The following is a 6,008-nucleotide window of genomic DNA, read 5'->3' on the forward strand; positions in this document are numbered from 1 at the left end:
AGGACGAAGGAAACACATTAAATATCATTGATTCAGCCTTCAGTTCGCTTTTGTTTTTATGACTGAATGAAAGTACTGTTGTTTCCTTAGGACAATGATTCCCAGGTGATATTAAAGACACGACCAACAAACATCAAAATCAAACATTAAAAACATGTCAAATATACTGCTACTGCACAGCTAAGACTGTAGACACTAAACTCTCACTTCAGATTCACATTTTCCAAGTTAGAAGCAATCAGAAATACCACGGAGAGTATGTGTGACAGGCTCATTAACACACTGTATGTTGGGTTTTACTTTCGTTGATGATGTTTTAGCAGTTGACCGGAAGGTTCTAGAGTTCCTTTAAGGTCACTGAAGATGTTCCATCACTGGTTTTAGGAGGTTTAGTAGTCATTAGGAAGGTCCATTAGGAGGTCCTTTAAGAGCTTGTAGTGCTCATTGAGGGTAGGTCAGTAAGGGTCTTTAGGAAGTCTAATGGTCACTTAGAAGGTTCTACATTTAGTTTTGGAAGCAGCCGTCAGTGAGAAGCTTGCAGAGGTCCTTTAGAAGGTTCAAGGAGTCTTGGAGGTTGTAGTGGTCCTTTAAGAGGTCCCAGAAGTCCAGAGGGTCTCTAGTGGGCCTTAAGGAAGTTCTGGTGGACATTAAGGAGGTTGTAGGTGTCTTTTGGAGGTTGAAGTGGTCCTTCATGAGGTCCTCGTAGTCCTCAGGTCCTAGCGCCTAGTAGGTTTCTAGGGATTTTGGGGGGTCCTCTGGATGATTCAACACCTACAGGAGATTTGGCAGTGATGTGTTGGACAGTGTTCCCCAGCTTCATCAGCAAAACAGCAAATGAAGGAAGGTCCTTTGGTTTGCTCAGACTGCAGCTGCGTTGGTTTCAATTCACAGCTCTGAACCTGTTTCATTTGAGTAAAGCCAGTTTAGTTCATGGCACAAGCAGCCCTCCACAATCTACTCACTGTGGGTTCAACCTGATGGCACAGACCCAAAATGTGAACGTTGACCTTGTCGACCTCTCACAGGTTTTTCCTCATTAAAGAGAAGTGAGAAAGGAAGGAAGAGATGGAAGATGGCTGCAGCGAGTCTCGGTCCTCTGACTTCCTGATGTCACAGCCTGACAGATCCACATGGACTTCAAGAGAGGAAAGTCAAAGACGGAAAACTACCAGAGACCGTTATTATGACATCTGAGCTGGCTGTCCATCCACACATCACGGTGCTCAGAGTTTAGTCACCATCACCAACAGTCATGTTTCACTGAGCTGCTGATCCACAGGGATTTTCACTGTTATCAGCTGTAGTTTGGGAAATGATCAGCAGAGACTGTGATTATTCAGTTAGTGAGTTTGAAATGTGACCTATGTTCCTCCCTGTATTCTGTGCTCAAACTATGTTGAGGTCACATACGACAAATTTAACGCCCACGCCAATCTAAATATGAAAGCAGAAGGGTCAGTGGGTGGTTAAACTCTACAGGGTTCATCCCCAGGGGAGCAGAAGTGGGATTTTTTTCAGCTTGTCAGATTTAAATATTTTTGTGTACAAGTGACAATGGTGTAAGAAGGTCAGGTGGTCACCAAAATCATTAAGACTCATTCTCTGGGCACCAGAAATATTTACAGCATTCATTTTAACAGCTGAATCCGTCACACTGCCTCTGATCCGGTCACCTTTTCTGTGTGGACTGATCGGAGACCACACTGCGACCTCTCTGTGGTCCTCGAGCCATTCATTGGACCACCGTTAACTCTGGTTTCACTTCACCTCCGTCAGAGAGGAAGAAGAAGAAGAAGAAAATGAAATTTGTCGACTCTGCAATTTCCTGGCAACCTGTTCCCATGATTCATAGCATTCCTCTCCATTCGCATGATTCACAGCATTCCTCAGGGCAGGGTGGAGCCCTCAGTAGTGGGCCACACACACACACACACACACACACACACACACACACACACACACACACACACACACACACACACACTGCAGCTTGTATTGGATGTAAACTGACTGGTCGGTTGTGCTGCTCCAGTTTGCTGCCAAAACGTGTGAATGTTTGTACCCAATATGAACACAAACACACACACACACACACACACAACACTCAGACACACACTCTGTCTGCAGACATGAGATAAGGTCAGTGAAGTGTAACTGCAGCGAGATGACCTCAGCTCCCAGTCACTCTGTTAAATCCACTTCAGCTTTAAAAACCCAGAGACGTGAGACTCGCTGCAGATCAACAGTCACCTTACTGTGTTTGTCAGTTATGCAGTCAACATGTGGTCAAACAGCAGAGACCACAGTGAAACTGCTGCGTTGTTGCTGCGTTCAAGGACACGTTCAAGGGTGAAGTTTCTGACGTCTGTTTTAGACTTGGAACCTGTTCTGTAACATTTCATCTACCTGTTTTGTCATTTCTAAAAAGTTCTTACACACCATAAAGTCTGAAAACTGAAGAGTCCCACACACTGTCTGTCACTTGAACACACTCTATTAGGACAATGGTTCAGTCTACTTTAGAGAATAATGACGGACAATCGTCAACGTCAAAGTCCGACTAAAGTTCTTATTTTTGTCTCTGACAGACTCAGATTGTTCTTCTCAGTGTCTGACAGCATGATGATAGGATTCCTACAGAGACAGAGCTTTTTATTAAAGAGGAAGATCCTTTTAGTTTAACCAGAAACATCTCTATATATCTCTACCCAGACTCCACTGACAAAAACAGGGGTTTTACTGGGAGCTGCTGGAATACCACTGCCTCCATCTGTTAGTGTGTCTGTGTTACTGTGAGACTTTCAGTGGTGGAAGAAGTAATCAGATACTTTACATAAGACACACACAGTAACAGAAACACACTTGGAGCCTCGGGCTAAACGTGTGTGTGTGATGTTTGTTTTGGTGTGAGAGAGGAGGTGGAGGAGTGGAAAAGTTAGGATGACAGACGCTCACCTTCTTCTTCTCACACTAAAACCACATTTGTTTCCCAACAGTTAAACCTGGCTCAGCTTCAATAAGCAGATTTCTGCTTGAATCAGGTTCTGGCTGCAGCTGACGTAGCTCCTAGCAGCAGAGTGCTGACTGTGTCTGCAGGTCTCGGCTCGTCCCTGCTGTCAGAGACACAGCTGGAAACACCTCTCTCTGCAGTAACCTCCTCCTGACGGAGCAGTCCTGCAGAAACGAGTCCTGACACATGAGCCACCAGGTCGTCGGTCACCTGTAGTTTTGGCAGCGTGTCGGACACCTGTCAGTGTTTATCAGCAACTTCAGGGGACTGAGCGTGTTAGAACAAAGGCCTGCACTGTGAGCCCGCTGCACTGATAAGCAAATCTAAAACTGGTGCTCTCTAAACCACACAGCTCCCTTCATTTATCTGACGTTTCAGAAAATGTTCTACCACTCGTCTCACTCACTGCAGAGCTTTAAATATGGAGATTTTCAAATGAAGTCTGGAGTTAACTTCCCTGTAAAGACTGAGCAGGGGAGTAAACACCTGGGTCATACCAAACTCCACTGAGAAAATATCCTATTTAAGACCTTTTTACAACTTTCACTGTAACACAGGAAAAAGACTGGTGTATTCAGAGTCCACTCTTCAGTTTTTGTTCTGAAGTTTGGTCTCAACCCAATGATATGCAGCTTAAAATGATATAAAACTAGCTAAAGAATCCTCACACTGAAGAAGCTGGAATAAACTAATCTCTAGTTTTTAACAGATAATCCCAGAGGTTTGTGATGCTGCTTTCAGGGACATCAGTCAGAAGAGAACAGGGATCATTTCATGTTTCATTTTCTGCTCAGCAGCTACAGCTTCCTCATTAAGACGTCGGCCTGATCACATTACTCTGCACTACAGCAGGAAGTGATGTCATGGGCCTGATTTATGAAAATCAATCATTAATAACTTTCAGATACACATTTCATTTTCATTATTTATTTTTATCTCTTTGAATTTACTTTGATTCTTTTTCCTCTTTTTTCCCTAATACTTAAAGATATTATCTTTATCTTCACTGACCTTCAAACATCTTAGAGTGTCAGTTCATTCATGAGCACGCTGGTGTGTGTGTGTGTGTGTGTGTGTGTGTGTGTGTGTGTGTGTGTGTGTGTGTGTCCTGTGTGTGTGTGTGTGTGTGAGAGGCTTTGGCAGTGTGCTGATCAGCCCTCTTTAACTCGTGACAACATGGCTGCCTCCAGGCAGAAACAGCCTCAGCCAGGACTTTAGAGAACCTGAGGATTAGAACGAGCTTTTCTCTGTTTCTGAGGCTGATGCTGGATATCGACTGGAATCATTGTGTTGGAAAGTGAACTTTATTAACGGTCAGATTTGAATGAATCCTGAAGGAAACAGTTTGAAAACCAAAAATGAAGGATGAATGTAATATAAAACCAAACCATGGCTGGATGAGCTGAGTCTCTGCACATTCTGATTAAAGACGTTCATTTTCCATTAAATGACTCGACTGAACTGAGAGATTCAACATGAACTAAACTCTGCAGGCGACAGATGATTTCATCAGTGTTTGAGCTGCTTCTCTGTTGTTTGGAAACACACGCAGTAATCTGCTTTACAGGAATAATATCAGCTGTGGGTCAGTGCAGGCTGGCTGACTGAACGGTGCTCAGCTAACGGCTGAATGACGCCACATCCTGCACCATACACATCATACATACACTACCTGTGTTTTTAAGCCTGTATTTGTTTACATGTTGGTGAACTGTCGTCATTACAGCAGCCGAATCAGCTGTGATCAGCTCCTGTCTGCAGTGAACCCACAGATGTTCAGACGTCTGTCACTGGATCACTGTGCTACTGAAGGAAACTTAAAAACAGCAGGAATGTGAATGAAGTTCTGCAGGAAGGAGAGTCACTCATCTTGAAGACTCGTCTCTAAAGTTCAAACATGTTTTATTTTAGCTGAGAAACGGAGTCTGTCTCTGTCTCTGCATCAATCACAAAAAACCTCAGGAAGTATCAGCTGCAGCTGCAGAATAAAGGAACATGCCGTGTAAATACACAGAACAATGGCAGATCAGTTACACAGATTGTTACTGTTTCCATGATGCTGTCATGTGTAACAGCACTACAGTACCATGAGCCTCAGCTGGTGCCGGAGCCTGGACAAAGTGGCCAAATCACACATGAGTCACAGTAGATTTCCACATGAGAGCTGCACAGACTCCACCTCAGACGACTGTTTCTGAGCTCACAAAACATCCCCAGTAATGGCACTGTAATCTGAACCCGGCTCCATCTTTCTGTCAGCTTACCAAGGTTAAATAATGAGGAGACCTTGGAGGGACACTCCTGCCAAACTCCATTGAAAAACTCTCCGTATTAAGGCCTTCCTGTCATTTGGCCACACTTCACACACTGTAAAGAAATGTTGAAGATATTTTCTCTTTACTAAAGGACACATTCACCTCATCTGCATAAATCTGAGCCACAAACACTTTAATCCTTTAATGACACTGCAGTTTTTTTCTGTTGCTTCCATTGCTGCCTTCCACCAGGATGCACATAGAGAAGGGGCGTAGCAAGCACAGAGGAACCAATGTGGACTTCCTAAATCTAGATCGGCTTTGGTGGATTTTATGTCAGCTGAATTTTACAGAAGACCAGACATATTTGTTTCATATCTTAGATGAAGCTGTGACACTTCTCTACCACGTCCATGAGTGAAAGATGCAGATTTTAACAGAGTTCCTCTAAATAAGGTGCAGAAGGTGAACACAGGTTTACCACATGTGGCCAGTCTGTTAAACACCTCCTGATGGTGATCATACAAACATGTTCAATAAGTTCAGATTGGATTCTTTATTAAAGACAGAACCTGACACCTCAAACACTCCACAAGCGCCAAAAACCAGATCTGAAACTGAGCTTTACCTGAATGCAGATCGGTGTTGGTGGATTTTCATTGACCCGCATTAACAACGAGACTCAACACAGCTGTTTAACATCTTAGTTAATGTTCTGCCACTTCGCTGTGATCATCTAGAAG

Source organism: Lates calcarifer, unplaced genomic scaffold, assembly GCF_001640805.2.
Source record: "Lates calcarifer isolate ASB-BC8 unplaced genomic scaffold, TLL_Latcal_v3 _unitig_1569_quiver_1481, whole genome shotgun sequence".
Classification (NCBI taxonomy): Eukaryota; Metazoa; Chordata; class Actinopteri; family Centropomidae; genus Lates; species Lates calcarifer.